This window comes from Bos mutus, chromosome 6, assembly GCF_027580195.1.
Source record: "Bos mutus isolate GX-2022 chromosome 6, NWIPB_WYAK_1.1, whole genome shotgun sequence".
NCBI classification, from domain to species: Eukaryota; Metazoa; Chordata; class Mammalia; order Artiodactyla; family Bovidae; genus Bos; species Bos mutus.
The window spans coordinates 42,996,838-43,022,813 of NC_091622.1; the positions used below are offsets into that span (position 1 = coordinate 42,996,838).

The window sequence follows — 25,976 nt, forward strand, 5'->3', positions numbered from 1 at the left end:
CTAATTCTGTTCTTTGCTTTCTTCCAAACTTGGATATTGACGACGCTGGGGGCTTTGGATCCATCTTAGAGTCAACAGAACACTCAAGAGAGAAGGTAGATTAAGAATAGTGTTCTTCAGAAAAATTGTTTGGTCTCGCTCTCTCAATCCTGATGGAATTTTCCTGATGGTAAAAAAGTTTATCATCTCTTTTATTCCTCTAGGTAGATCAGTGCCATTTTTATACCAGGATATTAAGGTACCACCACCTCACTCCATCCTTGGTGATTGAGTATTTTAATGATCTTAAAATTACTCAGAAGAGTAATTCTCAGGATGAATTTTCCATCAGATTCATCCAGGAAGCTTTTTTTTTTTAATTAATGTAAATTTCTAAGCACCGTCTTGGAGAAGGAAATGGTAACCCACTCCAGTGATCTTGCCTGGAGAATCCCAGGGATGGGGGAGTCTGATGGGCTGCCATCTATGGTTGTCGCACAAAGTCGGACACGACTGAAGCGACTTAGCAGCAGCAGCAGCTAAGCACCATCTTCAGCCTGAAGGTGAATATGAATTTTTATATGAATTTTATATGAATTTCTTGGAATTTATATGAATGAGCATTTTTTAAAAATAGGATACTCTGATATAACCAGGTGGTCCTAGTGGTAAAGAACCTGTCTGTCAATGCAGGAGACATAAGAGACACAGATATGATCCTAGGACCATAAAGATCCCCTGGAAGAGGGCATAGCAACCCACTCCAGTATTCTTGCCTGGAAAATCCCATCCACAGAGGCACCTGGATGATGACAGTCCATAGGGTTCCAAAGAGTCAGACATGACTGAAGCAACTTAGCACTCATGCACACATGATATAACCAGTCATAGAATGACATTTGAACACCATGATATAAAGGTACTTATCTCTTCCCTTTGTCTTTATAACAGGCAAGATTTAATAGCATTCTTCTCTACCTTTAGATAAAAAAACTCCATAAAACCTTCCTCCATACCCCCCAAAATGTATGAAAATACACTGTTAATTAGTCTTAACTTTATCAAATATTTTAGAATATCTGATTCATTTCCTTTGAATGTCTTTCTATATCCTAATGTCATGTGTTAAGTTCCTTTATAAATATTGTGCTATATAAGTAATCCCCAGTAGTGAAGGCTGGCTAGCCCTTACTGGCATCATATTTCTCCTAGTCTGAATATATAGCAGAAAAACTAGAAACATATTTCTACTATTGAGTCTAATAGACTGACAAAAACCTGTTTTAAAATTCTTAGCCATCGAGCATTATAAAAAAAGGCAATATTCCAAATTTCCCAAGTGGCTCATTATAAACATTTCCCCATGTTACTTAGAGGCGTTATAGTGAATTCCAATAATATTCTCGTGTTTGGATCAAGACCCTAACAGAGTTTGCTGCTGTGTTTTCTGCTGCCTGCAATTTTGTCTAGTAAAGATGCTCTAGTGGGATTCTCTGTTTTGTGGTCCAGGAGGAAGTTACCAAATCTTTCCATGGTTAAGTTTTTGATCAAACTGATTTTAATGGCCCCTCCTATTTTATTCTACCTTATGCATAGATCATGATGGATTCAAGATTGCAAATCATGTTTTTACTATACCCCACATTATATCCTTGGCTAGCTAGAAAATGGTATGGACTGTTCTGGACTCATCTCTGTTAGTTGTGACCTATATAGCAGTGTCAGTCACTTACCTCTCTGGTCCTTAATATGTTTAACTGTCAATAGATGGCCCTGGTAAAAGGACAAGTAGTTTTAAATTATTCCTTTAGATATATAGAATAATGTATCAAACACTCCTGAAATGGAACATTAGCAAACCAATAAAAAATTCTTTCATATCCCAAACCCTTTCTGTCCCATTAGAATAGCAGCAGAGGTAATCATAATCTATCTTGAATTATTGTATATCATTATCTTGTTTGCTTTTAGAAATTTTAAACCTGCATTTCTATCTTTTAAAGTATGTATATTGTTAGCTTTATACATTTAACATTTAGTATAGTTTCATAATATATATTCTTACAAGACTGGTTTCTATCCATCAGTATCATTGTATCACTAGAGTCCAAAATGTAATTATTCATTCCCCTGTTGATAAATATTTGGGTTGTGTCCAAACACTGCCACAAAAATTTTTATACACCTCTCTTGGTGGCCAAGTATTTATTATAAAAAAAAGTTTTAGAATCTTAGAATATACTTATCTTCAAATTTACCAAACAATACCAAGCTACTTCTAAAAAAAGTTCAGTTCAGTTCAGTCGCTCAGTCATGTCCGACTCTTTGCGACCCCATGAATCGTAGCTTGCCAGGCCTCCCTGTCCATCACCAATTCCTGGAGTTTACTCAAACTTATCTCCATCGAGTTGGTGATGCCATCCAGCCATCTCATCCTCTGTCGTCCCCTTCTCCTCCTGCCCCCAATCCCTCCCAGCATCAGAGTCTTTTCCAATGAGTCAACTCTTCGCATGAGGTGGCCAAAGTATTGGAGTTTCAGCTTTAGCATCAGTCCTTCCAATTAACACCCAGAACTGATCTCCTTTGAAATGGACTGGTTGGATCTCCTTGCAGTCCAAGGGATTCTCAAGAGTCTTCTCCAACACCATAGTTCAAAAGCATCAATTCTTCGGCGCTCAGCCTTCTTCACAGTCCAACTCTCACACCCATACATGACCACTGGAAAAACCATAGCTTTGACTAGATGGACCTTTGTTGGCAAAGTAATGTCTCTGCTTTTTAATATGCTGTCCAGGTTGTTCATAATTTTCCTTCCAAGGTGGTGTATCAATATATAATCCAACCAGAAGTGGGTAAAAATCCCTGTTGTTCTAAATCTCATCAATACTTATTTTCTAGATTTTTTTTTTCAGTTTGCTTGGCTAATATTTTATCTTCCCTGTACTATATCAGTGGCAATTAGATACATTTTATTGCAAATGAAGAGTCACAGAATTCAAAATAATAATACTTACAAATCTATATTTTTAGAGAGAAAAGTAATACACAATAACAGGACAATTAAAATAAGGATATCCATCAAAGTCAAAGGCTGCTTAACAACAAGTCCAGGGGAGGTAGAATGAATTCCAATTGTCCTCTCTCTGTAAAGATCATGACAAATGCCCTTTTTTTCTCAACCAGGAACCACAAACCTGTACATAGCATACCCAGAAAAAGACAGCCCAAGATAGAGTTTCAGTTCATTTCAGTTCAGTCATTCAGTCGTGTCCGACTCTTTGAGACCTCATGAATTGCAGCACGCCAGGCCTCCCTGTCCATTACTAATTCCCAGAGTTTACCCAAACTCATGTCCATTGAGTCGGTGATGCCATCTAACCATCTCATCCTCTGTCCTCCCCTTCTCCTCCTGCCTTCAATCTTTCCCAACATCAGGGTCTTTTCAAATGAGTCAGCGCTTTGTATCAAGTGGCCAAAATATTGGAGTTCCAGCTTCAATATCAGTCCTTCCAAAGAACACCCAGAACTAATCTCCTTTAGGATGGACTGGTTGGATCTCCTTGCAGTCCAAGGGACTCTCAAGAGTCTTCTCCAACACCACAGTTCAAAAGCATCAATTCTTTGGCACTCAGCTTTCTTTATAGTCCAACTCTTACATCCATACATGACTACTGTAAAAAGTATAGCTTTGACTAGATGGACCTTTGTTGGCAAAGTAATGTCTCTGCTTTTTAATACACTGTCTAGGTTTATCATAGCTTTTCTTCCAAGGAGCAAGCATCTTTTAATTTCATGGCTGCAGTCACCATCTGCAGTGATTTTGGAGCCCAAGAAAATAAAATCTATCACTGTTTCCATGGTTTCACCATCTATTTGCCATGAAGTGATAAGACTGGATGCCATGATCTTAGTTTTCTGAGTGTTGAGTTTTAAGCCGGCTTTTCCACTCTCCTTTTTCACTTTCATCAAGAGGCCCTTTACTTCCTCTTCACCTTCTGCCATAAGGGTGGTGTCATCTGCATATCTGAGGTTATTGATATTTTTTCCAGCGATCTTGATTCCAGCTTATGCTTCATCTAGTTTGGCATTTGCATGATGTATCTTGCATATAAGTTAAATAAGCAGGGTGACAGTATACAGTCTTGTCATACTCCATTCCCAATTTTGAACCAGTCTGTTGTTCCATGTTTGGTTCTAACTGTTGCTTCCTGACCTGCATACAGTTTTCTCAGGAGGCAGGTCAGGTGGTTTGGTATTCCCATCTCTTTAAGAATTTTCCACAGTTTGTTGTGATACACAGTCAAAGGCTTTAACCTAGTCAATGAACAGAAATAGATGTTTTTCTGGAATTCTCCTGCTTTTTCTATGATCCAATGGATGTTGTCAATTTGATATTTGGTTCCTCTGCCTTTTTTATATCCAGCTTGAAAATCTGGAAGTTATTTTAGTTGAAACTCACGGCTATTATACAGAAACCTGATGATGTTATAGTAAAGTGTAGAAAGAACAGAAGCATTCTATAATCCAAAAATTAAATCTCTGTCTTTTCATGACCCTATGCCCCTTGGCTGTGATTCTCAAAGTGTTTTTCATATTTTTTTGCTTTTCCATTAGGTGAGACAAGAAAGCCAGAGAGAGGTTGGATTTAAGTATTCTACTTTCTCCAGGTCAGTTAGGTTCTGGTGAAATTTAAATTGGTTAAGTAAAGTTATGGTTAATTGTGTCTTTGGAGGAGTGAGTTAACTCCTTTTTTAGAATGCTCTAATGTCTTTCAGAATGCTTACTTTCTCTTCCACCAGAAGTATGGGTGGTGTCTTCTCCAGTCTTCATCCTGAGATAAACGTGGTAGAACTCCAGGAGGTAAAATGCACAAAACTGTGCCCTCCTCCCAAGCCCAGCCCACAGGTGCTTTTAACTCTAAAACTAGTCCATATGTGGCAGAAGGCAATGGCACCCACTCCAGAACTCTTGCCTGGGAAATCCCATGGATGGAGGAGCCTGGTAGGCTGCAGTCCATGGGGTCGCGAAGAGTCGGACACGACTGAGCGACTTCACTTTCCCTTTTCACTTTCATGCACTGGAGAAGGAAATGGCAACCCACTCCAGTGTTCTTGCCTGGAGAATCCCAGGGATGTGAGCCTGGTGGGCTGCCGTCTATGGGGTTGCACAGAGTTGGACACAACTGACGTGACTTAGCAGCAGCAGCAGTCCATATGTTACCCCTAGCAATCCATCAGTCACATTTTAAGTGCTCTTATGAGTACTGGCTCCAGAATCAGGCTTTTGCTTGGGCTTAGGCTCTAGGCAAACAAAAGGTAATGTGATTTTTGGTACTTAATTCTCTTTCCAATTTTTAGGACACCAGTTTAACCTATGGCATTTGGTGGATCCATGTGTTACCTGATGGATCTAAAGAGAGGTGTCGATTTTCAGTTTGTTCAACTTTTTACTTGTGAGAACAGGAGTGATAACTTCTAAAATATTTATATGTTTGACCAGAAACCACATGCTTTATTTCTTCACGAATTTCTCTTTTTTTTTTTTCTTTTTTATATTCCTTTGGAGTTTTACCTAAGAAATTTTATAACATCTGTGCTGAGAATGCATTCCTTGAGAGAGGATTTGCATTTGCTTCTGCTAGACCCTTGAGAGAACACTAGCCCAGGAATATTTTACATAATTTCTTGACTCGGGACTTTTAGATACTGTAGGCCTTAATTCTCAACTTGTGTGAAGGCTAATATGTAGTTAAGAACTTTTATAGCAAACGTTTAAATTTTTATCTCATCTAAGACTCAAGGCCAGAATTTACAAGGTTCTTTGCTTTTTCCCTTCGCATATTGTATATTTTCCCAATTCCTTTTTTTTCCTGACGAAGTATCTTATTAAGAATGCCCTTCCTCCTCTCTTCCACAAGATTGTTAAAAGAAAAGTTATAGCTTCTTGGAAATCTACAAATTCTTTTTATGAAATCTTCCATCTTATTTCTTTGTATTGTGTTGCCCAAAAGTTCATTTTGCTTTTTTTGCATAAAATGGTATGGAAAAACCTGAGCAATCTTTTTGGCCAATCCAATATTTTCTGTCCCACCTTTTTCTGCTTCTGGACAACTTCTATTTTACTGAGTACTAAAATATACATTTAAGTTTTTCTTTTAATTTTCCATTTTTTGTGTGAAAGGAATCCATTTGGTGTACCTTGCCTACAATATTGCCAGGAATAGAAATCTGGTTCAGTTTTTATTTGTTTAATATATTAGGATTTAAATACATATATTTAAATATATATATTAATATATATGATATATCTTTCCACAACTACAAAAATGTAAAAAAGCATTAAAGTAGAAAATCTCCATGAGTGTTTCCTCTTCTAAATTCAGCATTGTGGTTAAAAATATGAGCGTTGGTGCCAGAATTACTGAGATTGATTTCCACTTCTGCTAATAATTAGTGACCTTAGGCTAGTTACTGAAGCCTTCTGTGTTTTAATTTCTTCATATTTAAAATGAATGTAACAATATCACCTTCCTCATAAGGTCAATAGGAGGTTTAATGAGCCAAGATATGCAAAAACACCTGAAATTGTGACTGTCACATAGCAAGCATTCAATAAACCTCTACTACACTACACTAACACCGTTATGTATTTTTATTGTCTATTATTGCTGTTGCCTTGTGATCATTCCTGGTTAGTTGTATGGACTGAAAGTTTGTGTCCCCCTAAAATTCATGTGCTGAAGCAGTAACCCCCAATGTGATGATGTTTGCATATGGGAGGTAATTAAGTTTAGATAAAGTCATGAGGGTGGTGCCCTCATGATGCAATTTGTACCCTTTTAAGAAGAGGAAGACACATAAGAGCACACTCTCTCTCCCTCAGAGAGGACAGCTGTCTATAAGCCAAAGAAGCAGGCCTGCACCAGACACTGAATCTGCAGACACCTTCATCTTGGATTTCTCAGCAATGAACCACAAGAAGTAATTTTCCACTGATCAAGCCACCCAGTCTAAGGCATTTTGTTACAGAAACCTCAACAGATTAAGATATTGGCTGCTGCTGCTGCTAAGTCGCTTTAGTAATGTCCAACTCTGTGCGACCCCATAGACAGCAGCCCACCAGGCTCCCCCATCCCTGGGATTCTCCACGAAAGAACACTGGAGTGGGTTGCCATTTCCTTCTCCAATACATGAAAGTGAAAAGTGAAAGTGAAGTCGCTCAGTGGTGTCTGACTCCTAGAGACCCCACGGACTGCAGCCTACCAGGCTTCTCCATCCATGGGATTTTCCAGGCAAGAGTACTGGAGTGGGGTGCCATTGCCTTCCCCAAAGATATTGGCTAATTCAATATAATTAGTAAACCTCTGTTCTTAATTATCTTTTTGGAATATACTACTTGACTGAATTCCTTGTTTCTAGATGAACGTAAGCTGGCTATACACAGGGCACCAGGAAGTAGGTACTTTTGCCAAAATAAAGAAAAAGTGAACACTTTTCTTCAGGCGCAGCTGTTTGTACTGTCCTACAAACCTACTTTGTTCAAAGCTGGTGTTTTTCCTTCACCCAAGAACAGAATTGCATATCCTTTAGAAAGTTGAGAGTTTCTGCTGTCTAGAGACTGAATAGCTGTACTGGACTCTCCTGGTTTAATTTCTTTGTACCTCTAGGCAATAAAAAGACAGATTGTCAGGTATAATCAGTGACATGTTCCAGGGAGGCCATGTACACATCTACCTAGACTTGCACTTCCATCTTTTTTCTTAACATCACATCACAGGACAAAAGCCATCCTCGCCACTCATTCATTTATTCACTTTGTTATTTATCAGTTTTACAATAGGTGTTGTGTTAGGCACTTGTGATAGTATATGGGTTAACAGGAAATCCCTCCTCTCAAGAAAGTCACAGTCTAGTGACAAAACTCATCCACACAAAAAATTTACACACAGTGCCGGAGGGAGTGGAAAAAAGCTTCACTGAGTAGAAGTGATATTTTACCTAGGTCTTGAAAGTCGAAAAGGAATCTATCTTTTGGAGAGAAAAGAATGTACATTCCAGGCAAAGTGAACATTATATGCTAAATTATAAAAGTCAGTCATTTAAACTAGTTTGGCTTCAGTTAGCCAACCCATATGGCTGGAGTGTAAGGTGTATTGGGGGAGGAGGAAAACATATGAGTCTAAAAGTTCAACAGAGAGCAGAGGCCTCATATGCTCAGGTTTGGGATGCTGTCTTCGGGTAGTAAGTCCACACATACCAGAGAGCTAAGCATCAAAGGATATAATCAAGCTTGTGGTTAAGAAAAAAGAGTGGGAAATAGGATGAAGGATTGTCATGTTGAGACCAGTTGGGGGCAGTTATGTGATTCAGGTCTGAGCACAGGCAAGGCAGTGAAGATGGAAATGAGAGGGAGTGATTTGAAAGACTTGAACAGGCAAAAATGACAGGATTAGGTGAGGGATTATAAATGAAGGATGAGAAAAGCAGGGCAGGGCTTCAGAAAGATTTCTAGTGTGACATGTTTAACTGACATAGAGAATACAGAATTGAAAGCAAAGTGCTAGAAGAGCACTCATTTGTTTTTAATTCTATACCAGGAAACACTGCACAAGGCTTGGTCAAATAACCACGACAGCCTTTGCACACTTGAATTTCTGGATGCTCTGTAGCCCAGGCTTGCTGCCATTCTGTCTCTCCTTGGAGCGGGCCTCAGGGACTCCACCTACTCCCCAGTCTCTGAAGCTGTGAACATCAACTTTATCCCTCGAGGATTCTCTCCCCTCGAGCTTCCTTGCAGAGAGTAACAGTCTCCCCAGCTTCCTCCTTCCTTCTACTCCCCAAAGACCGGTACACATGACATTTGAAAAAATGACTATTAATCACCACAGAGAAATAGAGAAAAGCAAGAATAACAAACACAAGGGAATTGCAAAGTTTAAGAAATTGTACAGATTTCTTTACCCTTCTCTTACTGAAAAAATAACAGAGAACCAGTTCCGCTGCTCCTCCCCTGCATCTTCTTAAAGCTTTATTGGTAAGGATGGGGAACAGCCATCTCCTCAAGCTAGTCTGCTGTCGGTCCTTCAAGAAGAGGACATGCTCACTCCTTTCTCATGAGAGCCCTTCCTTTTAAGGGACTGGCATGAATTCCTTCACATCTGTACAAATATAGTTCAACAAATATTTATTGAAACTTGCTGTCCTCCAGGCACTGTGGTGGGCCCTGGGACTATAGTGGTGAAACCGACATAGTTCCTGTACCGGAAGTTCACCCAGTAGGGTGGAAGAAATCGAACACCTATACCTTTACCAGGCAGTGTCCTTTCTCAGACAGATAATGGACTCAGGTAACCTCCATGGTGGCAGGAATTTTTTTTAAATAGTTTCATTTCCTGCTGTCTATTCCATCACTCTTCCATCACCAAGAATGGAGCTCAGTGAATAGTTGGTGCCTAATCAATGCACCTTGAATCATGACATATTCTCCATCTAAAACAGAAAGCTCTTTGTACACTTCCTCAAAAAAGAACTGATTCCTCTTATGACTAAGATATTTCAAAGTACTCCTATAAGAATAATATTCTTCATATTCAGAAAACTATAATTTAAAAAGTGATTCATTCACTGGAATTGATTTTACTTCATTCCCAACTTTTCTCTTGTTCTGTGAAGTGTATGAAAACTATTACTGAGTTGTGCTAGGATTTATTATGTTTAGAAAACATGAGGGATAGAGGGGCAGGGCAGAAGGCAATCGATATGAGGACTTCAAGACACCACCAGGCTCCTTATACTGAGATTAGTATGTTTGGGGTCTATACTTGTGGCAGGTTGTATTTCCCAGAGGTGGCAGATTTTACTTTTCAAAATATCTTCCAATATACATGATTTTCTTTCACTGCAATTTTAATTTTCCTTTTATTGAGAGGTAGGGTCTCAGTTCTCTCTCTTTGAATATGAGTCTGTGCTGTGTGCTTAGTAGCTCTGGCCCCCTGGGCTGTAGCCCACCAGGCTCCTCTGTCCATGGAATTCTCCGGGCAAGAATACTGGATTGGATTGCCATTTCCTCTTCCAAGAAATCCTGACCCAAGGATTGAACCTGCATCTCCTGCACTGGCAAGCAAATTCTTTATCCACAAGTGGGCTTGTAGAAAAAATGATGCTACATGACTTCTGAAAGTGAAAGTTGCTCAGTCGTGTCTGACTCTTTGCCACCTCATGGACTATACAGTCCATGGAATTCTCCAGGCCAGAATACTGGAGTGGGTAGCCTTTCCCTTCTCCAGGGGATCTTCCCAACCCAGGGATTGAACCCAAGTCTCCCACATTGCAGGAGGATTCTTTACCAGCTGAGCCACAAGGCTAGCCCATAAAAGCACCAAAGTTCTGTGTGGTTCTCTTGAGACACTCACCAGAGCTCTGAGAAATCCTGTTAGTAGTTTGGCTGTTTTCAAGCCACCATGCTGTGAAGAAGCCCAATCTGGCCTTCATGAAGAGACCAAGGAGAGAATGGACGTGAAACAAAATTAAACATTGATTCATATTGAGTAATTTTTACTCAAAACTGACCTGTAGTATTGTTCAGTGTCTTAGTGTTAATTTCTTGTTGTTGCTGTTCATTCATCCAGTTGTGTCCAACTCTTTGTGACCCCATGGACTGCAGCATGCCAGGCCTCCCTGTCCCTCACCATCTCCCGGAGTTTTCCCAAGCTCATGTTCATTGCATCGGTGATTCTGTTCATTCCTTATTGAGTTCTTAATAGCACTCAAATACATTTTTCTTCTTTCTTTCCTCTTTTTTCTTTCTTTCTGAAATACCTCTCCATCATCACTGTGCTTGGTCTTGGAGGAAGGGTAGGTAAACCAAAATACTGGGGTGAGCAAGGGATTCAGGTTCCTCTCAGGACATTAAATCTTGGGCAGAGTGAAATAATTACCAAGAAATAGAGCTGATTCATCCCATCCATCATGATGAGGTTATTAGTCAATGTTCTCCAGATCCCTGAAGTAGTTTTGGCTCTCATCCTATTCTAAAGACACTTTTGTGAACTTTCCTACAATCCTATACAAATTCCTTTTCTGCAAAATCTATCTGGCATACAATTTTTATAGATTCTTAGATAATCCAAGTTGAATTTTGAGTCTTTATATTCAGGGATTGACAAATCTATACAAATATTGACCCAAAAAAATTTATGCTTAATCTCCAGCAGATCAGCGAATCTGGTCCAGCAGACCAGAAGATCATTTTGGTCCCTGACACATTTCTCACGTTTGATATTCCCTAACTAAATTGATGTTTAGAACTTCCTGGAGTCAGAACCTTCTTTTCCTCTATTTTTATTGTATCATAAATTTTGTAGTATTCTGTTTGCAAATAAGTGCACATTCCTTAGAAAACTTAGAAACTAATGATAAACCAAATGAAGCATAAAAAAAGAAGAAATTGAATTTCTCCATATTACTAAAGGACATACAATTACAAATTAGAAGATGCCCAATTTGAACTAATTTAGATAAGAAAGAAATTTATTTGCAAATAAGCATATAACCAAATATAAAATCAGATATATAACCAATTTGGTTTTATAAACATATAGCCAAATTTCAGCAGGGCAAGGATGATGTTGTTCTCAGGGATGACTGAGTCCAGTCATCCCATTTTCATCCATACTTATCTAAGGAGCTGTTGTACTACATCATACATCACAACTTGGGGGTAGAAAGACTTAATTACAGGCAATTTCAGGCCGAGTCCAGCACCAATGCATATAGGTGACCTCCAAGCAAGAAATATGTTACCTAGCTGATTTTTAGCTTTTATCTATAAGCTATAATTTTCAAAAGGTTCTACAAATTTCTTTCCGAGTGTGAGGCAACCTGATCAACCCATATAAACTAGTTAGCATGAAGCAATCAGCTGTGTCCCCCTCAGTCACTTCCTGTTGTACAGTTAGTTAAATATTTGACTGTTCAGTATTGACATGTGGACTCCAACCCCAATTCTACTGCCATGAAAGATGACTCCATGATCATCCTCACTGTGTCACTGGAAGTAACAATCTACCTACGTTTGGCTGCTAAAGTCACATGATAATTCAGAAGTCTTTAGCATTCATAGTACCTAGGCTCCTCAGCTACAGAAAAGTTACCACCTACAATCAATCCAAAGGCTTCTCATTCATAAGGAGGGAGAAAATGTTTATATATTAAATACCTACTGTTTGTCTTGTACTTGGTTATTTTCTGAATACGTTTCTCAGTCCCTTCCCTCAACAGTATGAACATTCCTAATCAGGTTCAGAGACTGCCCCAAGGTATATATTAGAAGTGATCACAACACCTCCATTCTTGGACAAGGGCCAAAGTCTTCTATTATAGCTGTTGGGGTTTTAGAGGATCAAAATATAACAAGTCTATTTCTCATCGAGATTTGGAACGAATTAATAGATAGACAAAAGAAATTGGGAATCAAATTGTTAGCTTCATTGATTGGAGGACTTGGCTGAGATTTGCAAACAAATAGAATTCTGTGGCTCTCTTTCCCATGCTCATCCTGTCATAGTCTGCTTGGTTTAAATGTTGAGTCAGCCTAGCTGAGGAACAGTGCCCACAAAAAACTGATACATATACCTGCCTAAGACAGTTGCTTCAAAATGTCTTGGGGCAACAGGAAAGAAAGCAGAACAACTCCCCAGTATTTAAATTAATAATTGCCTCTGTGTGTGTGTATTTTCTTTTGTCATTCTCTCTCTTTACAACCAATACCTATTTTCCTTTTCATTAATTTTTTCTTCAACTTTCACTACAATTATCCAATACCAGTGAGCTTTCTAATCCATTGACTATGAGATTTCTCTTGTCCATTAACAACCTTCCATTCTTACATCCTAATTTACTCTCATTTCCATAGGTTGGAATAATAATTATTTGCAAAAAGTACTCTTAAATATGCCTGTTCATGGGGGACTCTATATTTTGTAATAACCTATATGGGAAAGGAAGCTTAAATAGAATGACTATATTTATATATAACTATGTATAATATATGTGTATATATAAAACTTAATCTCTATGCTGTATACCTGACACTAATGCAACATTGTATATCAACTATACTCCAATAAAATGTTAAAAAAACAACACAACATCCATAAAAAGTATGAAATTTTGCCATTTACAACAACATGGATAAACTTGGAGGGCATTATGCTAACTGAGATAAGTCAGACAAAGACAAATACTGTATGACATCTGTAATTTGTGAAATATAAAAATTTACCAAACTGGTGGATATAGCAACAGAAACATATTCACAGATTATGAGAAAAAACTACTGGTTCTCTTGTGGCTCAGAGTCTTCCTGCAATGCAGGAGACCCAGGTTCTATCCCTGGGTCAAGAAGATCCCTTGGAGAAGGGAACAGCTACCCACTCCAGTATTCTTGCCTGGAAATTCCATGGCCAGAGGAGCCTGGTGGGCTACAGTCCATGAGGTTGCAAAGAGTCAGACACAACTGAGTGACTAACAATTCCAATTCCAATTCCCACTGGTGAGAAGAAATGAAGAAGGGGCAAGATAAGGGTTAGAGATTATGAGGTACAAACTGCTATGTGTCAAATAGGTAAGTTACACAGATATACTGTACTGTACAGGACAAGGAATATAGTCAATATTTTATAACTATAAATGGGGCTTCCCTGGTAGCTCAGTCGGTAAAGAATCTGCCTGCAGTGCAGGAGACCTGGGTTCAATCCCTGGGTCAGGAAGATCCCCTGGAAAAGGAAATGGAACCTACTCCCATATTCTTGCCTGGAAAATCCCACAGAGGAGCCTGGCTGGCTACAGTCCATGAGGTCGCAAGAGTCAGACATGACTTAGCAAGTAAATGACCACCATAAATGGAGTATAACCTGTAAAATCATGAATCAGTGTTGTACATGTGAAATTTATATGATGTACATTAATTATATTCAATAATAAATATGTAAATAAATGAAAAGAAAAGACTGGGCATTGGCTGAATTCAATGCTCACAGTATCCTTATGCTGAAATCAAGTTGTCATCTGGACTGTGTTGTTCTCTGGAGGCTCAGCTGTGGAAGGACTCACTTTCAGGCTCCCTCGGTTTCTGGCAGAATTTCTTTTTCTCATGGCTGTGGACTTATGGAACTTCATTCTTCAAAGTGAACAAAAGAGAGTTTCTGCTGTCTAAAGTTTCTATCTTCAGGGAAGGCTTGGCTACACTTTTAAAGGCCTTACTTGACTAGGTGAGGCCTGTCTAGGATAATGTCTCTTGGATTAACACAAATACACGTGGTTATGGACCTTAATTAAACATCCACAAAATCCCTTCATCATTTCTATGTTTTATTGGTTAGAAGTCAAAAGGAAGGTATTATATATGAGACTTCAAGAGATCAGTTTGTGTGTCTACACAGGCCTCTCAAAGCCCCAGTTCTTATTTATATTGGTTCAACTTAACCCTCTACTAACACTGTTTCTGAACTCGAACATACAAATACTGTCATAAAAAAAAAAAATCACATATTTGGCTGTTCGGTCAGTCTTCAAACACATGGAAATAAATCTTAAGCAGCTTTTTAAGCTTTTTTAAAGCTTTTTAAGCTGGATGTACTTCACTAGAAAACTCTCATTTCTGGGAAGCTATTGTCACATCTTTTACTCTTCACCATTGGCCAATGACAGAGCTTTATACTCCAAAGAGAAGTACCTCATCCTTCTACTATCAAGTCTACCAACTCCCCATCTTGTGTACCCACTCTGCCCTTATTCTGTCTCTGCTTCTACTTAAGACCAACACTTTCCTTTAATCTTTTCCTCATGGATTGCTATCTCAAGGAATTCATGTTGTCATGATTCTTTTCTTTTCCCCCCTTGTTGTGTCACTTCATCTCCTTCCTTTAAAAAAAAAAAAAATCTTAAAACGCAGTCTCTTAGTTGTGGCTTGCAGGTTCTTAGTTGCAACACTGCATATTGCAACTAAGATTTATTGCATCCAAATTAAAAAAAATACTTCCAAAAACAATCTCTGCAATTTTTCAATAAAACTACAATGATTCCATAAATTTAAAAAATTATTAAAATGAAATCAAATAATTATTAATTATTAATAATTAAAGAATTATCAAAATGAAAGCAAAACAATATTTTCTTGTTTTCTTTTTCTCCAGATCTTCTGACTGCCTTTCAATTCTATGCTTCCTTTCACCCCAGAGCTCCTTAGGAGTTGTTTCTGTTAACTCTCTAAACATTCTCAACACCCATTTTTTCCCTCGGTCCCTCTTAATCTGTTGCCATTTCATCAGGGACATCATTGACTTTTCTTCCTACTGTAAGCAATATTCAGTTCCTCATGCTGTTGTTAAGTCTTGTCCAACTGTTTGTGACCCCATGGAGTGTAGCCCACTAGGTACCTCTGTCAGTGGGATTTCCCAGGCAAGAATATTGGAGTGGGTTGCCATTTCTTTCTCCTGGGGATTTTCTGAGCCCTTGGATAGAACCCATGTCTCCTGCACATATCTTATAAATTTCAGGTAGATTCTTTACCACTGAGCCACCAGGAAGTCCCAGGTCCTCCATCATTTAGAGGAGCCAGCAAAGAAGACTAAAAAAGAGAGAGCTACAAAGTGTGAGAGGAAAAAAAAACACTAGAGTCTATGGTGTCACTGAATCCCAGAGAAGGGTATATAAGAAGGGAGTGGTTAATTGGAGATAATTACAAGGACTCCACCTTTCCTATGCAGAGGACATGCATTCAATCCAGTGTATCAACCAGGGATTTTAAGAGATTTGCCAGTTTTGTTACATAATCCAGATACATATAGTCTATACTTATACTCTGCCTCTCCAGAGTTCCTTTGGTTGTCCCCTTCTATGAAGCACCCAAATTCCTTGACTCTACTTACTGTCTTTGAATGCCACCCTTCCCATGACTCCTCACATTATTAAAGCATTTGCACTCATCTTATGATTTCTGCAAATTTGCTTACTTACACCCATTCCAATGTTCAACAAAGTGCAGTCCAGTTGCTATGTGAAAGGGATTCTCCTCCTTAGAAGGCACTGGTGAAGGGGATAATTTTTTTAATTTATTTTTTTATTGAAGGATAATTGCTTTACAGACTTTTGCTGTTTTCTGTCAAACCTCAACATGAATCAGCCATAGGTATACATATATCCCCTCCCTTTTGAATCTCTCTCCCATCTCCTGCCTCATCCCACCCCTCTGGATGGATACAGAGCCCCTGTTTGAGTTTCCTGAGCCATACAGCAAATTCCCATTGGCTATCTATTTTACGTACAGTAATGTAAGTTTCCATGTTACTCTTTCCAAACATCTCACCCTCTCCTTCCCCCTCCCCATGTCCATAAGTCTATTCTCTATGTCTGCTTCTCCATTGCTGCCCAGTACATAAATTCTTCAGTACCATTTTTCTATGTTCCATACATGTGTATTAGAATATGGTATTTATCTTTCTTTCTGACTCACTTCACTCTATATAATAGGTTGTAGGTTCATCCACCTCATCAGAACTGACTCAAATGCACTCCTTTTTTATGGCTGAGTAATATTCCATTGTGTATATGTACTACAACTTCTTTATCCAATCATCTGTTGATGGGCATCTAGATTGCTCCCATATTCTACCTATTGTAAATAGTGCTGCAATGAACAATGGGATACATGTGTCTTTTTCAATTTTGGTTTCCTCTGGGTATGTGCCTAGGAGTGGGATTGCTGAGTCATATGGTGGTTCTATTCCTAGTGTTTTAAGGAATCTCCATACCTTCTTCCATAGTGGCTGCATCAATTTACATTCCTTCCAACAGTGCAAGAGTCCACACCCTCTCCAGCATTTATTGTTTGCAGAGTTTTTGATGATGGTCACTCTGACCGGTTTGAAGTGATATCTCATTGTAGTTTTGATTTGCACTTCTCTAATAATGAGTGATGTTGAGCATCTTTTCATGTGTTTGTTAGCCATCTGTATGTCTTCTTTGGAGAAATGTCTATTTAGGTCGTTAACCCACTTTTTGACTGGGTTGTTTGTTTTTCTACTGTTGAGTTGTATGAGTTCCTTATATATTTTGGAAATTAATCCTTTGTCAGTTGTTTCACTTGCTATAATTTTCTCCCATTCTGAGGGTTGTCTTTTTCCCTTGCTTATAGTTTTCTTTGCTGTGCAAAAGCTTTTGGTTTATCCAGTTCCCACTTGTTTACTTTTGTTTTTATTCTGTTACTCTAGGAGGTGAGTCATAGAGCATCTTGATTTGATTTATATCATCAAGTGTTCTGCCTATGTTTTCCTGTAAGAGTTTTATAGTTTCTGGTCTTACATATAAGTCTTTCATCCATTTTGAGTTTATCTTTGTGTATGGTATTAGGAAGTGTTTTAATTTCATTCTTTTACATGTATCTGCCCAGTTTTCCCAGCACCATTCATTGAAGAGGCTTTCTTTGCCCAATTGTATATTCTTGCCCCCTTGTCAAAAATAAGGTACCCATATGTGCATGGGTTTATTTCTGGGCTTTCTGTCTTGTTCCATTGGTCTATATTTCCATTTTTTTGTGTGTCAGTACCATGCTGTCTTGATGACTATAGCTTTATAGTATAATCTGAAGTCAGGAAGATTTATTCCTCCAGCTCCATTCTTCTTTCTCAAGACTGCTTTGGCTATTTGGGGTCTTTTGTGTTCCCATATGAATTGTGAAAATTTTTGTTCTAGGTCTGTGAAAAATACCATTGGTAATTTGATAGGGATCACATTGAATCTTGAACATGGAGTAGCTCCTCTTGGCCCTCCTGCACTGCGCAGCCACCGCTCCTTGGACGTTCAAGGTCAGGAGGGGCAGCAGTGAGGATATATCCCTCGTCCAAGGTAAAGAGCAACAGCTGCACTTTTCTGGAACAGCTGTGAAGAGATAGCCCACGTCCAAGGTAAGAGAAACCCAAGTAAGACGATAGGTGTTGCTCTCGCATCAGAGGGCAGACAAACTGAAACCATAATCACAGAAAACTAGTCAGTCTAATCACACAGACCACAGCCTTGTCTAACTCAATGAAACTCAGCCATGCCCTGTGGGGCCACCCAAGACGGGTGGGTCATGGTGGAGAGGTCTGACAGAATGTGGTCCACTGGAGAAGGGAATGGCAAACCACTTCAGTATTCTTGCCTTGAGAACCCCATGAACAGTATGAAAAGGCAAAATGATAGGATACTGAAAGAGGAACTCCCCAGGTTGGTAGGTGCCCAATATGCTACCTGGAGATCAGTGCAGAAATAACTCCAGAAAGAATGAAGGGATAGAGCCAAAACAAAAACAATACCCAGTTGTGGATGTGACTGGTGATAGAAGCAAGGTCCAATGCTATAAAGAGCAATATTGCATAGGAACCTGGAATGTTAGGTCTTAATCAAGGCAAATTGGAAGTGGTCAAACAGGAGATGGCAAGAATGAACGTCAACATTCTAGGAATCAGTGAACTAAAATGAACTGGAATGAGTGAATTTAACTCAGATGACCATTATATCTACTACTGTGGGCAGGAATCCCTTAGAAGAAATGGAGTAGCCATCAAGGTCAACAAGAGTCCAAAATACAGTACTTGGATGCAATCTCAAAAACCAACAGAATGATCTCTGTTCATTTCCAAGGCAAACCATGCAATATCACAGTAATCCAAGTCTATGCCCTAACCAGTAATGCTGAAGAAGCTGAGGTTGAAAGGTTCTATGAAGACCTACAAGAACTTTTAGAACTAACACCCAAAAACGATGTCCTTTTCATTATAGGGGACTGGAATGCAAAAGTAAGAAGTCAAGAAACACCTGGAGTAACAGGCAAATTGGCCTTGGAATACGGAATGAAGCAGGCCAAAGGCTAATAGGGTTTTGCCAAGAGAACGCACTGGTCATAACAAACACCTTCTTCCAACAACACAAGAGGAGACTCTACACAAGGACATCACCAGATGGTCAACATCGAAATCAGATTGATTTTATTCTTTGCAGCCAAAGATGGAGAAGCTCTATACAGTCAGCAAAAACAAGACCGGGAGCTGACTGTGGCTCAGATCATGAACTCTTTATTGCCAAATTCAGACTGAAATTGAAGAAAGTAGGGAAACCACTAGACCATTCAGGTATGACCTAAATAAAATCCTTTATGATTATACAGTGGAAGTGAGAAATAGATTTAAGGGACTAGATCTGATAGATAGAGTGCCTGGTGAACTGTGGACGGAGGTTCGTGACATTGTACATGAGACAGGGATCAAGATCATCCTCATGGAAAAGAAATGCAAAAAAAGCAAATTGGCTCTCTGCGGAGGCCTTACAAATAGCTGTGAAAAGAAGAGAAGCAAAAAGCAAAGGAGAAAAGGAAAGATATAAGCATCTGAATGCAGAGTTCCAAAGAATAGCAAGAAGAGATAAGAAAGCTTTCCTCAGCAATCAATGCAAAGAAATAGAGGAAAACAACAGAATGGGAAAGACTAGAGATCTCTTCAAGAAAATTAGAGATTCCAAGGGAATTTTTCATGAAAATATGGGCTCGATAAAAGACAGAAATGGTATGGACCTAACAGAAGCAGAAGATATTAAGAAGAGGTGGCAAGAATACACAGAAGATCTATACAAAAAAAGATCTTCATGACCCAGAAAATCACGATGATGTGATCACTCACCTAGAGCCAGACATCCTGGAATGTGAAGTCAAGTGGGCCTTACAAAGCATCACTAAAAACAAAGCTAATGGAGGTGATGGATTTCAAGTGGAGCTATTTCAAATCCTGAAAGATGATGCTGTGAAAGTGGTGCACTCAATATGCCAGTAAATTTGGAAAACTCAGCAGTGGCCACAGGACTGGAAAAGGTCAGTTTTCATTCCAATCCCAAAGAAAGGCAATGCCAAAAAATGCTCAAACTACCGTGCAATCTCACACGCTGGTAAAGTAATGCTCAAAATTCTCCAAGCCAGGTTACAGCAATATGTGAACTCTGACCTTCCAGAAATTCAAGCTGGTTTTAGAAAAGGCAGAGGAACCAGAGATCAAATTGTCAACATCCTCTGGATCATGGGGAAAGCAAGAGCATTCCAGAAAAACATCTATTTCTGCTTTATTGACTATGCCAAAGCCTTTGACTGTGTGGATCACAATAAACTGCAGTCCATGTATGTGCTTGCTAGGAGTCAGACACGACTGAGTGAATTTACTTTCACTTTTCACTTTCATGCATTGGAGAAGGAAATGGCAACCCACTCCAGTGTTCTTGCCTGGAGAATCCCAGGGACGGGGGAGCCCGATGGGCTGCCGTCTATGGGGTCGCACAGAGTCGGACATGACTGAAGCGACTTAGCGCAGCAGCAGACAGCATATTAAAAAGCAGAGACGTTACTTTGCCAATTTTCCAGTGGTCATGTATGGATGTGAGAGTTGGACTGTGAAGTAAGCTGAGTGCCAAAGAATTGATGCTTTTAAACTGTTGTGTTGGAGAAGACTTTGAGAGTCCCTTGGACTGCAAGGAGATCCAACTAGTCCATTCTGAAGGAGATCAGCCCTGGGATTTCTTTGGAAGGAATGATGCTAAAGCTGAAACTCCAGTATTTTGGCCACCTCATGTGTAGAGCTGACTCATTGGAAAAGACTCTGATGCTGGGAGGGATTGTGGGCAGGAGGGGAAGGAGACGACGGAGGATGAGATGGCTGGATGGCATCACTGAGTCGATGAACATGAGTTTGAGTGAACTCCGGGAGTTGGTGATGGTCAGGGAGGCCTGGCGTGCTGCAATTCATGGGGTCTCAAAGAGTCAGACATGATTGAGCATATAAACTGAATTGAATTGATGTTGAATCTATTGATAGGATTTGATAGTATAGTCATTTTCACAATATTTATTCCTCCTACCTATCCAGGAACATGGAATATCTCTCCCTCTGTTTATGCCATCTTTGATTTCTTTCATCACTGTCATAATTTTCTGTGTACAGTACTTTTGTCTCCTTAGGTAAGTCTATTCCTAGATATTTAATTATTTTTGTTGTAAAGGTGAATGGGATTGATTCTTTAATTTCTCTTTCTGATTTTTCATTATTAGTATATAAAAATGCAAGTGATTTTTGTGTATTTATTTTGTATCCGGAAACTTTGCTAAATTCACTGATTAGCTCTAGTAATCTTCTGATACTATCCTTAGGATTTTCTATGTACAGTATCATGTCATCTGCAAACAGTGATGTACTTCTCCTTTTCTGATCTGGATTCTTTTTATGTCTTTTTCTTTGATTACTGTAGCTAGGACTTCCAGACCTATATTGAATAATAGTGGTGAAAGTGAACACCCTTGTCTTGTTCCTGATCCTAGGGGGAATACTTTGAATTTTTCACCATTGAGAATAATGTTTACCGTAGGCTTATCATATATGACTTTTACTATGTTGAGGTGGTTTACCTCTATGCCCATTTTTTGAAGAGTTTTAATGATAAATGGGTACTGGATTTGTCAAAGGCTTTTTCTGGATTTATTGAAATTATCATATGGCTTTAATCTTTCAGTTTGTTAATATGGTGTATCACATTGACTGATTTGTGTACACTGAAGAATCTTTGTATCCCTGGAATAAACCCAACTTGATTATGGTGTATGAACTTTTTGATGTGTTGCTGAATTCTGTTTGCTAAAATTTTGTTGAGGATTTTTGCATCTGTGTTCATCAGTGATATTGGCCTGCAGTTTTCTTTTTTTGCGATGTCTTTCCTGATATTCAAGCTGGTTTTAGAAAAGGCAGAGGAACCAAAGATCAAATTGCCAACATCCGCTGGATCATGGAAAAAGCAAGAGAGTTCCAGAAAAACATCTATTTCTGCTTTATTGACTACGCCAAAGCCTTTGACTGTGTGAATCACAATAAACTGTGGGAAATTCTGAAAGAGATGAGAATACCAGACCACCTGATCTGCCTCTTGAGAAATTTGTATGCAGGTCAGGAAGCAACAGTTAGAACTGGACATGGTACAACAGATTGGTTCCAGATAGGAAAAGGAGTACGTCAAGGCTGTATATTGTCACCCTGCTTATTTAGCTTATATGCAGACTACATCATGAGAAATGCTGGACTGGAAAGAAACACAAGCTGGAATCAAGATTGCCGGGAGAAATACCAATAACCTCAGATATGCAGATGACACCACCCTTATGGCAGAAAGTGAAGAGGAACTAAAAAGCCTCTTGATGAAAGTGAAAGTGGAGAGTAAAAAAGTTGGCTTAAAGCTCAACATTCAGAAAACGAAGATCATGGCATCTGGTCCCATCACTTCATGGGAAATAGATGGGGAAACAGTGAAAACAATGTTAGAATTTATTTTTTTGGTCTCCAAAATCACTGCAGATGGTGACTGCAGCCATGAAATTAAAAGACGCTTACTCCTTGGAAGGAAAGTTATGACCAACCTAGATAGCATATTCAAAAGCAGAGACATTACTTTGCCAACAAAGGTCTGTCTAGTCAAAGCTATGGTTTTTCCAGTGGTCATGTATGAATGTGAGAGTTGGACTGTGAAGAAGGCTGAGCGCCAAAGAATTGATGCTTTTGAACTGTGGTGTTGGAGAATACCCTTCAGAGTCCCTTGGACTGCAAGGAGATCCAACCAGTCCATTCTGAAGGAGATCAGCCCTGGGATTACTTTGGAAGGAATAATGCTAAAGCTGAAACTCCAGTACTATGGCCACCTCATGCAAAGAGTTGACTCATTGGAAAAGACTCTGATGCTGGGAGGGATTGGGGGCAGGAGGAGAAGGGGACGACGGAGGATGAGATGGCTGGATGGCATCACTGACTCGATGGACGTGAGTCTGAGTGAACTCTGGGAGTTGGTGATGGACAGGGAGGCCGGGCGTGCTGCGATTCATGGGGTCACAAAGAATCAGACACAACTGAGCGACTGAATTGAACTGAACTGACTGTCTGATTTTGTTCTCAGGGTGATGGTGGCTTTGTAGAATGAGTTTGGAAGTGTTCCTTCCTCTGCACTTTTTCGAAGGAGTTTCAGAAGTCTAAATGTTTGATAGAATTCCCCTGTGAAGCCATCTGGCACTAGGCTTTTGTTTTTTGTGAGATTTTTTATCACAGCTTCAATTCCAGTGTTTGTGATTGGGTTGTTTGTAATTTCTATTTCTTCTTGGTTCAGTCTTGGGAGATTGAACTTTTCTAAGAATCTGTCCATTCCTCCAGGTTATCCATTTTATTGCTATAAAGTTGTTCATAATAGTCTCCTAATCTTTGTATTTCTGCATTGTCTGTTGTAACCTCTCCTTTTTCATTTCTAATTTTTTTTGATTTGATTCTTCTCTCTTTTTCTTGATGAGTCTGGCTAATGGACTGTCAATTTTATCTTCTCAAAGAACCAGTTTTTAGTTTATTAATCTTTACTATTGCTTATTCCATTTCTTTTTCATTTATTTTTGCTTGTATCTTTATGATTTCTTTCCTTCTATGAATTTGGGGGGTTGTTCTTCTTTTTTCAGTTGTTTTAGGTGTAATGATAGGTTCTCTATTTGATGGTTTTCTTATTTCTTAAGGTAGGATTGTATTACTATAAACTTCCCTCTTAGAACTGTTTTTGTTGCATGCCATAGGTTTTGAGTTGTTGTGTTTTCATTGTCATTTGTTTCTAGAAATTTTTTTATTTCCCTTTTGATTTCTTCAGTAAGCTGTTGGTTATTTAGAAACGTGTTGTTTAATCTCCAGGTGTTTGTGTTTCTTACAGTTTTTTCTTGTAATTGATATCTAGTCTCAAAGCACTGTGGTCATAGAAGATGCTTGATGATTTCAGCTCTTAAATTTACTGAGATTTGATTTGTGACCCTAGATTTATTTGGTCTATCATGGAGAAGGTTCCATGTGCATTTGAAAAGAAGGTGTATTCCTCTTCATTTGGGTGGAATGTTCTGAAGATGTCAATGAGATTCATGTCATCTAATGTATCATTTAAGACTTGTGTTTCCTTATTAATTTTCTGTTTTGATGATCTGTCCATTGGTGTGTGTGGGTTGTTGAAGTCTCCTACTATTATTGTTATACTGTCAATTTCTCCTTCTATGTCTGTTAGTGTTTGTCTTACGTACTGAGATCTCCTATGTTGGGTACATAGATGTTTACAATTGTTATGTCTTCCTCTTGGATTGATCCCTTGGTCATTATGTAGTGTCCTTCCTTATCTCTTGTAATCTAGTTTATTTTAAGGTCTATTTTGTCTCATATGAAGATTACTACTCCAGCTTTCTTTTGCTCCCCATTTTCATGGAATATATTTTTTTATCCTCTCACTTTCAGTCTCTATGTGTCTTTAGGCCTGAAGTAGGTTTCTTGTAGATAGCATATATATGGGTCTTGTTTTTGTATCCATTCAGCCAGTCTGTGTGTTTTGGTTGGAGCATTTAATCCATTTACATTTAAAGTAATTGTTGATATATATGTTCCTATTGCCATTTTCTAATTGTTTGGGGTTGATTTTGTAGATCCTTTTTCTTCTCTTGTATTTTTTGACTATATAAGTTCCTTTAATATTTGTTGTAAAGCTGGTTTGGTGGTACTGAATTCTCTTAACTTTTGCTTGTCTGAAAAGCTTTTTATTTCTCCATTAATTTTGAATGAGATCCTTGCTGGGTACAAAAATCTTGGTTGTGGATTTTTCCCTTTCAGTATGTAAAACATATTCTGACATTCCCTTCTGGTCTGCAGAGTTTCTGCTGAAAGATCAGCTGTTAAGTGTATGGGGTTTCCGTTGTATGTTACTTGCTTCTCCCTTGCTGCTTTTAATATTGTTTCTTTGTGTTTATTCTTTGTTAGTTTGATTAGTATGTGTCTTGGCATGTTTCTCCTTTGGTTTATCCTGTGTGGGAGTCTTTGTGCCTCTTGGACTTGATTGAGTATTTCCTTTTTCATGTTGGGGAAATTTTCAACTATAATCTCTTCAAAAATTTTCTCATACCCTTTCTTTTTCTCTTCTTCTTCTGGGACCCCTTATTTCGAATGTTGGTGCATTTGATATTGTTCCAGAGGTCTATGAGACTATTGTCAGTTGTTTTCATTCTTTTCACTTTATTCTGCTCTTCAGAAGTTGTTTCCACCATTTTATCTTCCAGCTCACTGATTCATTCTTCTGCTTCAGATATTCTGCTACTGATTCCTTCCAGATTATTTTTAATTTCAGTAATTGTGTTGTTTGTCTCTGTATGTTTATTCTTTAATTCTTCTAGGTCTTTTCTAGTTGATTCTTGCATTTCATTTTCAAGGTTTTTGATCATCTTTACTATCATTATTCTGAATTCTTTTTCAGGTAGTTTGCCCATTTCCTCTTCGTTTATTTGGACTTCTGTGTTTCTAGTTTGTTCCTTCATTTGTATAGTATTTCTTTGCCTTTTCATTATTTTTATTTTTTGAACTTATTTTGTTTGAGGTCTCCTTTTCCCAGGCTTCAAGGTTGAATTCTTTCTTCCTTTTTGTTTCTCCCCTCCTAAGGTTGGTCTAGTGGTTTGTGTAAGCTTTGTATAGGGTGAGATCTATGCTGACTTTTTGTTTGTTTGTTTTTCCTCTGATGGGCAAGGCTGCTTGAGGTGGTAATCCTGTCTGCTGTATATTGGGTTTGTATTTTTGTTTTGTTATTTAAATGAAGCATCCTACACAGAGTGCTACTGGTGGTTAGGTGATGCTGGGTTTTCTATTCAAGCGGTTTCCTTTGTGTGAGTTCTCACTATTTAATACTCCCCCCACCTGACCTGCCTCTTGAGAAATCTGTATGCAGGTCAGGAAGCAACAATTAGAACTGGACATGGAACAACAGACTGGTTCCAAATAGGAAAAGGAGTCCGTCAAGGCTGTGTATTGTCACCCTGCTTATATAACTTATATGCAGAGTACATCATGAGAAACGCTGGACTGGAAGAAACACAAGCTGGAATCAAGATTGCCA

The 25,976-nt window shown here is 38.7% G+C and overlaps 1 long non-coding RNA gene across 6 annotated transcripts in view; it reads left to right on the top strand.

The window, feature by feature from the left end:
• Positions 1-25,976, top strand: part of LOC138988219 (uncharacterized) — a 67,060-nt gene that overhangs the window by 12,199 nt on the left and 28,885 nt on the right. For 2 of the 6 annotated variants that reach the window (XR_011464484.1, XR_011464485.1), the window contains exons 3-4: positions 17,730-17,941; positions 18,798-21,012. The exons of 2 other annotated variants lie outside the window; for them this stretch is intronic. This is a non-coding gene — a long non-coding RNA (uncharacterized lncRNA). The remainder of the gene's footprint in view (positions 1-17,729; positions 17,942-18,797; positions 21,013-25,976) is intronic. 2 more of the 6 variants (XR_011464487.1, XR_011464486.1) reach the window with 2 other exon arrangements.